Here is a 14146-nt window from a genome sequence, read left to right on the forward strand (position 1 = left end):
CAACAATGATGTTCCTTCCTGTTCAGCCTGAACCCAGGTCTGTCAACCATAACATGGAGATGCATTAAGCATTTTGCCAACCAGAGACACCAATAGCAATCACCGAAGGACACACCTGCAGGTGTATCTATATCTGTATCCAATTTCCCTGTGCTTATGTGGGTTTCTGCCCACACTCCAAAGACAGACTGGTAGGTTATTTGGTTCCTGAATAAACTGGCCCTAGTGCCTTGTGTATGTATTTATGTATATGTGGTATAGGCACCTAAAGTGGCACTAGACTCTCCTATCCTTTATAGCCAAGGAAAGTGCCATCTTAAGGCGGTCATACACTTTACAACCCTCACAAGACTTTTGTCTTGCGAGGGTTGTAAAGTATTTAAAAAAAACGTACGATCTGACCATCTTGGACAGGCAGATCGTACTTGCGATCATCGCCTGAGGGGCGATCATCACCTGAGGGGCGGCTTCCGATGACTGCAAACGGGCAGTGTGTGCGTGCGCACGCACGCACACCGGCCCGTTCGGCAGTTGTTGAACAAGCAGGCCACTAACCCGCCGAGAATCGTAAGATTCTCAGCGGGTTTTCCAGCCTGCTTGTTCGACGGAAGACGTGCGACCGTACAGTAGAAACGGTTGCACGCCTTCCATGCACTTTGCGATTATCGTATGATCGCGGGATTTCCCGCGATTCTTGTACGATAATCGTACAGTGTATGGGCAACTTTAGCCTATATTTGGATTGCAGTTGCCATGGTGCTGCACATGTGATCAGATATGGCACCAGCAAGATGAGGGCTTGAGACACATGCAGTAAAAAAAGATTTTAGGAGGTACCATCACTCTTACTATTAAAAAAGATGTGCTTACATGTGTTGCAAAAAAATGCAGCCTGTTCTAGTTTTTCAAAATGCAATCCAACGCACGGGTGCATCAAATTTCATTGGGTGGGAATAGGCCCTGAAAGTTCAGTTGCGAGCTGAAATAAGCACACTGGTAACCTTGAGGGCCAATGCACACCTATGCGACACCCCACCGCGTGGCAATCGTGCATGATTCCGCGCGGATTGCCGCATGTCGTGTATCGCAGTGTATTTCTGCGATACATGATGCACGGCTGTGCATTGGAAAATAATGGCACCCACAACGCGATCGGTGCACACCTATATGACTCCTGACCGCGCGGGAATCCGCACGGAATCGTGCATAATTGCCACACGGTGGGGTATCGCTTGGGTGTGCTCCGGCCCTGAGGGTTTTAACCAAAGGTATACCTTGAAAGTAACTCTTAAATTGGTGGGCCTGGTTCCTCTTTAAATTGTGCAGGCAGGGACTGATGAATATACAAAATATAAAGCAATGCATAGAATGCTGGTGCAACTGCATGTTTTTGATTAGGTATGAATCCTTTACATAGAAATTGTTTTTTGTAAGCCCTCCTTACCATCTTGTCTTGAATTGTATTGTAATGTCTTCCTTACATTGTAAAGCGCTGCGCAAACTGTTAGCGCTAAATCCTGTATAATAAGAATAACAATTTTGTGCAATTAGAAGTCATTGCAAGGATTTACTGGTACACTGGCTCATCTTTTTACATTTTATTGCAGTAAAATGTGCATGTTTATATTAAAACTAGTTCAATAGTTATAAAGTAGACTGGAAATAGGCTTTATAAATGCTGATGAAGCAAAGTATAGTAACTCATAGCAACCAGATTTACCCCTCCATCACTTGAGACAGGAATGGTGAATGTGTATTGATTGCTACGGGTTGTTGCACTTTGTATTGATTGCTACGGGTTGTTGCACTCCCACGAGCACGAGCAGGGCCCTCCTAACCATTTTGTCTTGATTTGTATTGTAACTGTAATGTCCTCCTTATATTGAAAATCACAGCACAAACAGTTGGTGCTACATGAATCCTGTATAATAATTAGGGATGCACCAATACTTTTAAAGTACCAGTGCCTATACTTGGCATTTTTATGAGAACTACCAGGGTTGCAGCGGTTGCAGCTGGGACCGGGCTCTGGTGCTCCACCACTGTCCTGAAATCATTAGTCTGTATTGTTTTAGAAAAACTGCCACATGACAATGAACAGATATATCAGCACTTGTAGGTACTTGGGCAAGTACCGGTACTTATACTTGCAAAACTGGTATCGGTACATCCCTTTATATTTATAAAAACAAAATCATACATTAAAACAGAGATGTACTAATCCCAGGATCTCCGTGTGCTCCTTACAAATGACAGCTGCCTCCTAACTTTTGAGTTTTTCTCTTGTCTAGTCCTAGAGCTGGAAAAGTATCTGTACTTGTACCGAGTACGTACTTGGTATCGGTGCATCCCTCATTATAAAAATAATGATAGTGATCAAAATAATCAGGGTGGTTGATTTTCTTTTAGAGCCTATTAACAGCATAGCACAGTGTTTGTGTGTTTAGCGCACATTACCACAGCGCAATGCACCGAGCACTAGGTGTGCTGCCATTCATTCATCCTGAAAGGCACCCCAATGCACCTCCCGACAGGCCTGAGTTGGGCTGCAACACACAGTACCGCAAAATAATGTATTGTGGTGCTGTACAGTGAAAAACAAAATAGTGCATGCATTGTTATTTTTCACTGCTTGTCAACAACAGCTATTGCGGTACCGTGCCATGCAGTTGAGGTACTTTGCAGAATAAATGACAATACAACACACCTAGTATGCAATGCTGTTGAATTGTGTGCGCAAAATGCACGGTTACCGTGCCTTTACCACAACGCTATATTGTAAACCAGCCCTTAATAAATAATTTTAAAACCAAGGGTAAATATTACTGATTGTGTCTTTTTACACTATTGCAATCAGGCTGTACTTTCATTGTTGTGTCCCTCTCCAAATTTATTGAGAATAAAGGTATAATAATAATAAAAAATATGACAGACTATGATACAACACTATAGATACATTAAAACAGTGCACAACAGACAGAAGACTGAAAGAAGGTCACGCAGATAGTGATTACCAGCATGAAGGAATAAGGGAATGCATAGTGTCCCACTTGAGCATTCACATTACAGACAATGGGGTATACATTCTTCAGTCATCTGTTGCTATAGCAACACGTACAAGATTCCGGCCCTACACACAATATGGTGCTCACATCCTTGCAGTGACAACAACTCTCAATTGTACTGCTAATCTCTAATGTAAATAAGGTTGTATAAGTAAATTCCTGATATTTCTGCTTCTGTTGAGAAGCCTTATTCAAACTCCTTCACATGAATAGATTATCATAAGTAAATCATCAACAAACATTTTTCTCTCAGTTTTATGGTTCAACAAAAAGAGTTAGAAGTTATTATTTCTTTGTAATGTTTGCAGGCCTTTTGCAAAAATGTATCACTGTCCCTGAATGCATAATAGATGTATCTAAAAACAGTGATCTATGTAATGGTATCACATACAATTACGTGTGAATTGCTGCTTACAGATGCGGCAGCTGTCACCCGGTCATTAACTTGAATGGGTGACAGCGGCTGCTTCAAAACGGCATATTTGGGATCGCTGCTGCAGGAATTCCTTGGTTCCTGCCGCAGAAATCCGAAAACGCACATTCACACTCAAGAGAGAATCCCAGATAGCAAGGATAACTTGCCACAAACGTGTGGCAAGGTTAAATTGTAATTCTTGTTAACTTGCTGCACACATTCCTGGCAAGTTGTAGACTTGCAGAACACTCGCAGCACAAGTTCTAGTTGACACTTTTTGAATTTGTAGCAAATTTGCTTGGCAAGAGTCCTGCAGGTGTTAGCAAGAGCTCTGCAAGTGTACAGCACTTTTGCAAAACACGTTGATCTGGAGACTTGCAATGCAGACTTGCTGTAATTGTGCAACAAAATTGTGAAGCTTGGCAAGTCTGCGATAGTTTAGCAAGTCATTTTCAAACTTGCAGCTCAATTGCTTGCTATCTGGGATGTAGCCTTAGGGCCCAGTCAGACCATATCCAGTGCGTTCCGGCGTGGTCCGAGCCTGGAACACACTAGATCACATAGATCAGGTCGGGCAGTGTTCTGGGTGTGAGGGGGCGTGATGGTGCCATTCTTGTCAACTGCACCGCAGGCACGCCGCCTGCAGTGTAATCGCCCACACCGGAACAGAAGGTACACGAATGCCCTCCATTCCAGTGCAGTGGGATCTGAAAAAATATGCAGCATTTTTTCCGATCACACTGCACCAGAACAGAGGGCATTCCTGTACCCTTGCGGTGCCATTGACATGCATGGCACTGCCACACCACGTCCAGCCCCAGAATGGATCTAAGTGATCCAGTGCGTTCCAGGCTCGGACCACGCTGGAACCCACTGATATGGTTTGACTGGGCCCTTCGTGAGGAAAAATCTCTGTATCAGTGCACCGGATAGCAGAGAAACATTTTCACTTTTTGAATACACTTTAGGGTTAAGTTTGCTTCCAGGAGCTGATAAACATGTGCCCCCCTCCCCACACCCAACACCCCTGCCTTGCTTCCAAAGGCTACTCTGTCCCTCCTGCAGGTCTGGGACTGGTATTGCTGGTGTCAGCAGGTAAAAGTCAGAGAGACCAGCCAACATACGTCGGCTGCATGAAACTGGAAGTGTTGATGATTTAATCACTTCCGGTTTCTGAGGTGTCATTCCCGATTTTTTTTTTCTTATGTCTATCCCATTGGGGAGATGTCCCTTTACTTCCTGCCATCCAACAGCCATGCCAGGAAGTGAGAGGAAAACCCTCCTAAATTGAGGAAAATCCTTGGTGGTCGGCAGGGTTACCAGAATGATTGGAAGATTTCCTATGTATTCCTGTTCTGATGGCAGCCCAAAATTTGGGGTTTTCTTTCACTTTCAGTGATAACGGTCACCAGGACAAATATGGATGGTGAATCTCCCTAACAGACACAGACAGCAATAAAAACCTGACAGGTGATCTAATCCCTCTCCACTCTTTAGTTACACTTAAAAACTCACACTAAGGCTACATGTATCCCGGGGCTTTTATGCGCATCTGAGGATTCCTGCAGCATGAACCTGCAGGAATTCCAGGGGTGTCCGTACAGATGCAGTGGATGTGCCCATTCAAATTAATGACAGGCTGAGAGTGGCTGGATCTGTCTGTGGCTGTCTCATAAAATATATATATCATAATTAGGGATGCACTGATATCAGTATTTTGGTACCGAGTACGAGTACCGATAATTTTTTTCCGGTACTCGATTTTTTTCCGATACAAATTACCGAGTACCGGAATTCCCATTCAGGAAGCCAGGTGGCATGTAATGACTCGATTAGGCTTCCTGATTAGCTGGGAAACTGGGCAGAGTGTAAAGACTCGCCACCCAGCTTCCCGATTAACAAGAAAGTCTGTCCCCTCTCACCTCAACATGTCCAGCCTATCACGCCCGGGGCCTCTCCAGCCAGGAGAGGCATTTCTCCGGTACCAAGCCAGAGCCGTCTTGCTGGCCAATCATGGAAGCCGGGCGCCGTGTAATGACGTGGCGCCCTGCTTTCTGATTGGCCGGGAGGCCAATGAGATGACGAGGGAGCATGAAGTCGGCTTCCCGGCCAATCAGAATGCCGGGCGCTGCGTTATTACACGCCGCCCAGCTTCCTAATTGGCCAGCTTCCCGACCAATCAGGAAGCCGGCAGCGCGTCATTACACGCTGCCCGGCTTCCTGATTGGCTGGGAAGCCGGCTCCATGCTCTCTCGTCACAAGTGACGAGAGAGCATGGAGCCGCTTGCCGGCCAATCAGGAAACCGGGCAGCGTATAATGACGCGCTGCCCGGCTTCCAAATACAGGAAGTATCAGGCTAGGCATCGGAACATTTGGGCGAGAATGACTACTTACCCAAATACTCGGTATCGGCACCGATATTGATACTAGTATCGGTGCATCCCTAATCATAAATGAAATGATTGATTACCTGCGGATCAGAATAGATGCTTGCCCCTAGATGCAATCTGTCTGCGTTCAGGGACAATCCACTATACTGAACCACAGGTTCTGCAGTTCCATGTAGGATTACATGCAGACAGCCACGGACAGATGTGGCCATTGTCAATCTGTCATTTACTTGATTGGGCAGAGCTGCTGCATTTGCACGGACCCACCTGGGAGTTCTGCCACAGAAATCTGTGCATGTAAGCCCTGTGCGAATGAGGCCTAAAGCTCAACACACACACACACATTACAAGCCGATTGTACAATCTTCTATAGATCTACTAACAACTATGTAGAGCACGGGCCTGCCTGATTGGATACAGTAAGTAGGTCTCCATATTACATTTTGGTAAATGTAAAAAAGATTGTACAAAAATTGTACAGTAAGGTGTGTGGTGACCCCAATACCTAACCAAAACCCCAACAGTGAGCCCTTAACCCTTTCATGAACAGATGTAACTGAAGCCTAGAAGCCCAGATCAAACAGCAGCATCAGGATGTCTTTGTGTACTTGCCAATAACTCCATGACTAGTTTCCCCATCTCATTTTTGTTTTTACATTTTTTAAGGTTAATGTTTTATTATTAGCTGACAAAGGTGTTATACATCTGTTATTTTACCAGTTCCATATTTTAAAAAAACAAAAACCTTTTTGATTATATTTTTCTTCTACAATGTAATTCAGAGGCACTGTGACAGCTGAAGGAATGTTTGTTGGTGTTTGTAATTGGCTGTCATGGTGATCAAATTATGGGGAACATGCAGGATTACTCTGAATCTACAGTGTATACTTAGAGAGTTATTAGAGTAAACTGTAAATTGAAGGATAATTGAAGGATAATTGAAGGATAACATCAATCAGAATGGGGGCTGTCTTGTAATCAATAAATACCTTCTAACCGCAGTAATCCATCAGTGGCACTGTGCAGCCCGCTCTCAATGCTACCAGCCTCAGACAGAATGCCAGGCAGAGTCTGCAGGTTGAAGCTGGGTGGGTGACATGTGCCTCGGGCTAACTCACAGAGAAAGCTGCCAGCCTAAAGCCAAAAAAGCGCCACAACCTAGCGCCTTCACTGGTGATAGAGAATTGATATATTAAGTGAGTAGCAAGTTATACTCACATGGCATGGAGCTCATATATGGACCCAGTAATGATTGAAACCTCTTGGTCAGGTCTTAGGTCAATGGAGGTGGTAGATCATGCAAAAACAGTGGCTCTGGAGGAGTGAAAACAAGAAATACGAACAGCATGTGCATTTCTACAACCAGGAGTAGAAATGCACTCACATGGTTATAGAACAATCTGCGTCCTTCAAAAAAGTATGATGCTTTGATGGAAGGGTCCCCGGACTTGCTGTGTGCAGTCGTAGCGATAAACTGTCAAGGTATGTCGAGTAATCTCTGTAGAGTGGTGGCTATGACTTGCTTGGTGCCGTTCTCTAGTGGTCTGTTCTGGCTGAATGGTAGCTGGAGGAATGGCTGTGAAGAACTAGGAAGCTTGTCCTGACCGCTACCACTGCACATAGCAAGTCGGGGAACCCTTCCATCAAAGCATCATACTTTTTAGAAGGATGCAGATTGTTCTATAACTATGTGAGTGCATTTCTACTCTATTTAGTCTCCATTAGCCCACAGTGCTAATGGAGACTAAATCACTCCTCCAGAGCCACTGTTTTTGCATGATCTACCACCTACATTGACCCAAGACCTGACCAAGAGGTTTCAATCAGTACTGGGCGCCTATATGAGCTCAATACCATGTGAGTATAACCTACTACTCACTTATTATATCAATTCTCTATCACCAGTGATTGCGCTACATTGTGGCACTCTTTTTTGTTTTTTGTCAGAAAGCAATAAAAAGCCTGACAGGTGTTCTAATCACAACTACAAAATAGTTTTTGCTTCAGTTGGAGTTTAATCTTTGCCCTGTAATATAATTCTGTCTGTTGCCGATATCAGTCATCTTCACATGCGACTCTGGCTTACATTTGCTTGTAAAAGGGAATGCTTTTGCTCAAAATTCAGTACTTCACCTTGGTTGCCTGCCAGCTCCTGTTGATAGGGTAAACCTGAGAGTCGTGACCTGAGTGTGTAAGGTAGCAAAACTGAGACATCGTTTTGGAACCCCTAGTTAAGATGTCACACTCTTTAGACTCCTTGCCTCAGTGGCAGCCGTGCCTTCCACTAGTGACAACGTGGTTCTGCTCCAAGCCATAGCGATTTTGACAGCAGCAGAAAAAAATCATAATATTAGCACTCAGTTTAAAAACATTAAGGACCAGTTTTACACTATAGTGTTGTTTTCAAAACATCTTTAGAATATTAACAAGTGCAACACACAAATAAACAAACCTTGTTGTAGTAGAAGCCGCAGAAAACTAATGTTGATAAACCATCTTGGGCTTAATTTGTATCACATGCTGGGTTCAGAAAACAGCAAATGAATGAGGTTCCTTTTATTCCAATCAGCTCACTGGCTGGGGAAGTATGTTCTTTTAAAGTGTGTGTCAGGGCAACATAAACAAAGCATATACAACACATCTGTGCTATGCATTCACATTTCTACAGAAAAATACCCATTAATCTGCCAGAAATATACTCCGCTCCTAAGTTCTGATGTATGCTGACAACACAAGTGCTTCTCTCCACAATCACCGATGTGTGTCTCCAGTGGCAACAAACTCACCAGATTCCGGTGACCCCTTATATAAATAGGAAGGTCTTATAGCTCTTACATCAGGGGTAGACAAACTAATAGGGAATTCAGGAGCCAGTCTATCCAATCCAGAAGCCAGCAGATTTTTAGTTTTTTTTTTTTAGGAGCCAGCTTTGTTGACAACAACAACAGAAAACCACAAAAGTTAGCTACCAGCTGTAATTTTTAAGGTGGATCTTTACCCCACAAACCTACAAAGCCAAGGTGCATGCAGCAATGCGTGCCCATTTTAAAAATCAAATACTTAAAAAAAAAAATTTAATTTATTTCACTATTTCCTGGTTTGCCTGAGACACTTAGCCCCGGCCTCATAGGTGCCTTCCAGGGTAAGCATGCCAGATCTTGCACATGTGCTGAACAAGATCTGGGGAAGCTTGTTATTGAAGGATAATGAACTGGTGCAGGGGCCTTACGTGATTGAGGGAGGGCTTGCTTATAAAAAAACTAGCCAGCCCAAATCACATTTTGTACATGTGTTATATGAGATCTGGTTGTCTTGTTATCTTTCAATAAAAAGCTGACCCAGATTTCGTATGGTGCATGTATGAAATGTGGCACATCGTCATTGCAGGGCCAGCACAGAAGAAGAAAGAAAAATTCGGCCACTGATGACATTATTTTTTTATTTGTGGTGCAGGATGCAGAGCCCGGGCAGGAAGGACCTGTACAGAAAGAAGAATCGAATAAAGAAAGATGTGTCTTCCTCTTGGTAAGTTTATCTGTTTGCATGAATACATTTATTTAGTGATGGCTGTTTATTAAAAGGGGGAAAGGTCCACTGTAGTCTAGGTGCACACCTGGGTGACTCCTGATCGCGCGGCAATCGTGCACAAAACCGCACGGATTGTGCACGGAGTCGCCCACCACACTCAATCGCGCTGAAGGTGCCATTATTTTCTAATGGTACCCCAGTTGCGCCGGGCAGATCGCACGGTATTCCGCCCGTGCAATTGAACACGATCACGGCTAAAAAAAAATTTTAAAAGCTGCACGTCGTGTTTTGCAAAAAAAAAAAAAAAAAAAAAAAAAGGTACTTGCACCTTTTTTTTAGCGTTTGCTGCGCGTGTGTAACCCCATTGAAATCAATGGGGCTGCACAGCAACCGCTGTGTCCACTAGTACACAATCGCCCGTCCCGGGTGTCGCTTAGGTCTGAACCTGTCTTTTGGGAATGTCCAGCCCTGACGTAATGTACCATATTTTACAGAGGCAATGATGTTCTCTCCTTTTACTTACATTTGGTAGATAGTCATCATGAAGGGCACAGAGAAGATGATAAAAAAGGCATTATAATAAAACTGATTCACCCCTGAGAATAGGGCTCAGCCCAGCACTCAGGAACACAATGACTAGATTAGTTAAGAATCTCGCACTTCCTTCTTCCATGTGCTCGGCCTTTCCCCCTGTGCAAGATGGCGTTCCAATGCAAGAACTCCCGGCAAATAAAATCTTAACCCTTGCGGTGGGGCCACCCCTGCACTGCAAGGGTTAAAGGAGAACTATGGGGTTAGGGCTTTTCCCCATAGTTCTCCTTAGGGTAACGGGAGGACACAAACTAGCGTCCTCCCGTCACTCTAAGCTCAGTATACCGCGAGTATACTGAGACGCCGCAGTATACCACGAGCTACAGCTCGCGATATACTGAGACGCCACAGCTGAAGCGGATCCCGACAATTATGTCTGGATCCGCCCAGCTGCGTGAGTGACAGCTGGCTCTGCCTATCTAGAGGCAGAGCCAGCTGTACCCGCCCCCTCCCCCGTCCGTTCCGCCAGTCAGCCCTGGAGGATCGGAGTGGGGAGGGAGGAATCCCGTCCCTCCCCTGTCATGGCAGAGAGCCGTGACAGGATCGAGAAGTGAGCGAACGCCGGTATGTGTTTGCTCACTTCCCGATCTACTGAGCCGACCTGTGACAGTCTCATTGTCACAGGTCAGCTAGAGCTATGAGGTGAGTGAAAAGCACTCACCTCATAGTTCTCCTTTAAGTGCTAGTTATACTCGTGAGAGTTATACTCCCCTGAACCTCGATCCCAGCTGGATGCTAGACCGGTCCTTCCTGCCTGACCCCTCCTCTGCTCCAGTGGTGGAATGTCCCTGGGCGCCTTTACATCCTATAACACTGTATAGGATGTGATGACTCACAGGACCTTAGACCGCTGGAGCAGAGGGTGAGCAAGGCTGAAGGGACTGGTCTAGAAGACAGCTGGGATTGAATCAATGAAGGCTGGTATGTTTCCTGGGGTAGCTCATCTCAGGGAAGAAAGAGGAGAGGGGTGGTCGGGGGTGCGGGTAATGACACACAAAATGTGTCCGTGTCCCCGCTACTGTAATGCAAAGTGCCGGCGATGTGTGGAATGACGTCTGGCTGGGCTGCTGTGGCTGCAGCTGCGGGTGGAAGAACTCGAACTGTGTATGAACGTGACTGGACCTGTGCCCGTACCGTGGTGATGATGTGGGATGGAAAGTCGGCCGGGATAGTGATAGGGTGAGGAGTGATCGGGTCAGTAAGGTCGTGGGTGGATGCTCGGGAGCAACGCGTTTCGAGGATGTTACCTCTTTATGAGCTTGATAAACAGTTCATACACAGTTCGAGTTCTTCCACCCGCAGCTGCAGCTACAGCAGCCCAGCCCATCTTCCCTGAGATGAGCTATCCCAGGCAACATACCAGCCTTCATTGAGTGTACACGTTGGACGTCACGATCTTCTCCACAGCCCTATACCCATCTGGTCCCGAGACCCACTCAAAGTAAGTGTTCCATCTCCTTTCGCTTCTCTCACTATGTTTAACTTAGTTGTATAGCCCCTTTAGCCTTGCGCCCTCAGGGCTGCAGGCGAGGTAGAGTTACAGTATCCATTTCCCCAGGCCCAATCCGAGAGCGCTGTCCGTACTATTCTTGTGTGCTTTTTGTTTATGAGTATATCTCTGTTATCTTAGCTTCCTAGACAAAACAAGCACTTAAAAAGGAGAACTATGGGGTTAAGTCTTTTCCGCATAGTTCTCCTTAAGGTAACGGGAGGACACAAACTAGCGTACTCCCGTCACCCTAGCCTCAGTATACCGCGAGCTGTAGCTCGCGGTATACTGAGACGCCGCAGCTGAAGCAGATCCCGACAATTGTGCCCAGATCCGCCCAGCTGCGTGACTGACAGCTGGCTCTGCCTATATAGAGGCAGAGCCAGCTGTACCCGGCCCCTCCCCCGTCCGATCCACCAGTCAGCGCTGGAGGATCGGAGCGGGGAGGGGGGAATCCAGCCCCTCCCCTGTCACGGCAGAGAGCCGTGACAGGATCGAGAGGTGAGCGAACGCCGGTATGTGTTCGCTCACCTCCCGATCTACTGAGCCGACCTGTGACAGTCTCATTGTCACAGGTCGGCTAGAACTATGAGGTGAGTGAAAAGCACTCACCTCATAGTTCGCCTTTAAACCGTTTAAGCAGTGTGGGGGTAGCCCCACTGCAAGGGTTAAGATTTTATTTGCCTGGAATTCTTCCTGAACCCTCCCCAACATGTTTCATCTGAGAACTTCCTCAGAACCGGTCCATATATACATTGTTCAGACATTTATATAGCAGGTCCTGCATCTTCTCATTTCAGTACAATTTAGACTTGACAGAGCAGTACAAATAATCCAGGTATGTGGAGAGTGCTGGGAAATATGCAGCACATTCTGGAATGGGGTCACAACAATGTCAAGAAATCATTCAGACTGCAAACAATTGGCCAAGGCCCTACTCCACATTGTAAAAGACAGCAGCAGCTACCCTAACTGGCTACAAAATACACTGTAGACTAGAACTACATGGACTGCCTTTCATCACACAGCTCAAAAAGAAAATCATTTTCACTGTCCCTCATCATATGCATTTCCATGTTTTTTGTTCAAGTGATCAGATGTCTCAGTAGAGGAGAGTTTAGAGTTCAAACGATTATCCCATACTGCAAACCTCGCACCTCCTAAGTTTAACTACCACTGATCAAACTTCCAGCACTGACTTCTATTGTGCCTTTGAATGTCATGTGATCAAATACCAAGCGCCACAATGGAAGCTGAAGATGTTTAAAAAAAAAAAAAATAGGGTGCGTCATGATAAGCCATATGATTTCGGAGCTCCTACCTTTCAGCATGCCCAATACCAAACCTGGCCACTTTCACAGGGGTGGCAAGGTATTGCCGGTGATTGCCTTTCAGGGGTGGCTATGTGTCAGTTTGCAATATTGCTGCCTCCTTTTTTCATATTGGAATACAATACTGCACCATACTGCAGATGTCGCTTTCAACTCGGCCAGTGAGCATGCTCACAGAAGAGCAGAACCCACTCAGCATTAAATTTCCATCCACATTGACGACAGCCTGCCCGCGTTTATGCGTATTTTTTGTGCATCAGGTATAGGGGAGCCCATTCATTACAATGGGCTGCCCTACGCACGACAATTCCAGCGAAGAAGTCCCTGCACCATTTTTTTTAAATGTGCTTTACCAAAATGCATAAAGATATACATTTCTAAGTTGCATGCCATACAGTGTCACAACCACTGTAGCTTGATGGTGCTAGCAGTGACAGCAACGCATGGCACCGTGCATTAACTCAGTTATTATTATAATACAGGATTTATATAGCGCAGTTTGCGAAGTGTTGAACAATATAAGGAGGACATTACAGTTACAATACAATTCAAGACAAGATGGTAAAGAGGGCGCATGAGAGCTTACCATCTAAAGAAGATTTATCACCTTGCTCAAAGAAGTATAGTGACACACTGCCGACTTGTCTCTGTACTGCAATAAGGAAGGGAACCCTGCAAGGCCCTGAAACATTGGCCAAAACCAAGGCTGGGCAAACTCCGGCCCTCCAGCTGTTGTGGAACTACAAATCCCATAAGGCAATGAAGATTCTCACAGCCAAAGGTATGACTCCCAGGGGCAGAGGCATGATGGGATTTGCAGTGTCACCACAGCTGGAGGAGGGCTGGAGTTTGCCCACCCCTGGCTTAAACGAACCTATATGATACTTCAAGAACAAATTCAAGTCGACCTTGTACTTCATACTGGTGACTCTTCTTCTTGCACCAAAACACATGTGGGGGGGACTTATCAAAACTGGAGCAGTTGTCCATGCCAACCAATCAGCTTATCTCTTTCATGAAACTGATTTTTATTATGGGCAACTGCTCTAAATTCTGTCTGCTCCAGTTGTGATAGATTGCCCCATCGTACTTTGTTTCCATGTATTTTGCCATTGTTTTACACACGTGAAAAGCGCACGGTGCATCAATGTGCGATGGGGCGCCATTAACAATGAATGGCACCGCGGCGCATTTTACAAAGTGACGAGCATTTTGTCATGCTGCTGCACAGATGTGAACGGATGCTAAGGCCCACCGGGCTGCGATCATGCTTTACGCCAGCGCAAAAAGCAGGCACTTTTATGAATTAACAGCGCATTGCAGCGCACGCAGTGCA

General features: G+C 45.5%; 1 protein-coding gene across 1 annotated transcript in view; it reads right to left on the reverse strand.

Annotated features, from left to right (window-relative positions):
* ARHGEF10 (Rho guanine nucleotide exchange factor 10) overlaps window positions 1-14146 on the reverse strand; it is a 143890-nt gene that overhangs the window by 129331 nt on the left and 413 nt on the right. The gene's annotated exons all lie outside the window — the stretch shown is intronic.

This window comes from Nanorana parkeri, unplaced genomic scaffold (assembly GCF_000935625.1).
Source record: "Nanorana parkeri isolate BGI_ZX_2015 unplaced genomic scaffold, ASM93562v1 scaffold51, whole genome shotgun sequence".
Taxonomy (NCBI): domain Eukaryota; kingdom Metazoa; phylum Chordata; class Amphibia; order Anura; family Dicroglossidae; genus Nanorana; species Nanorana parkeri.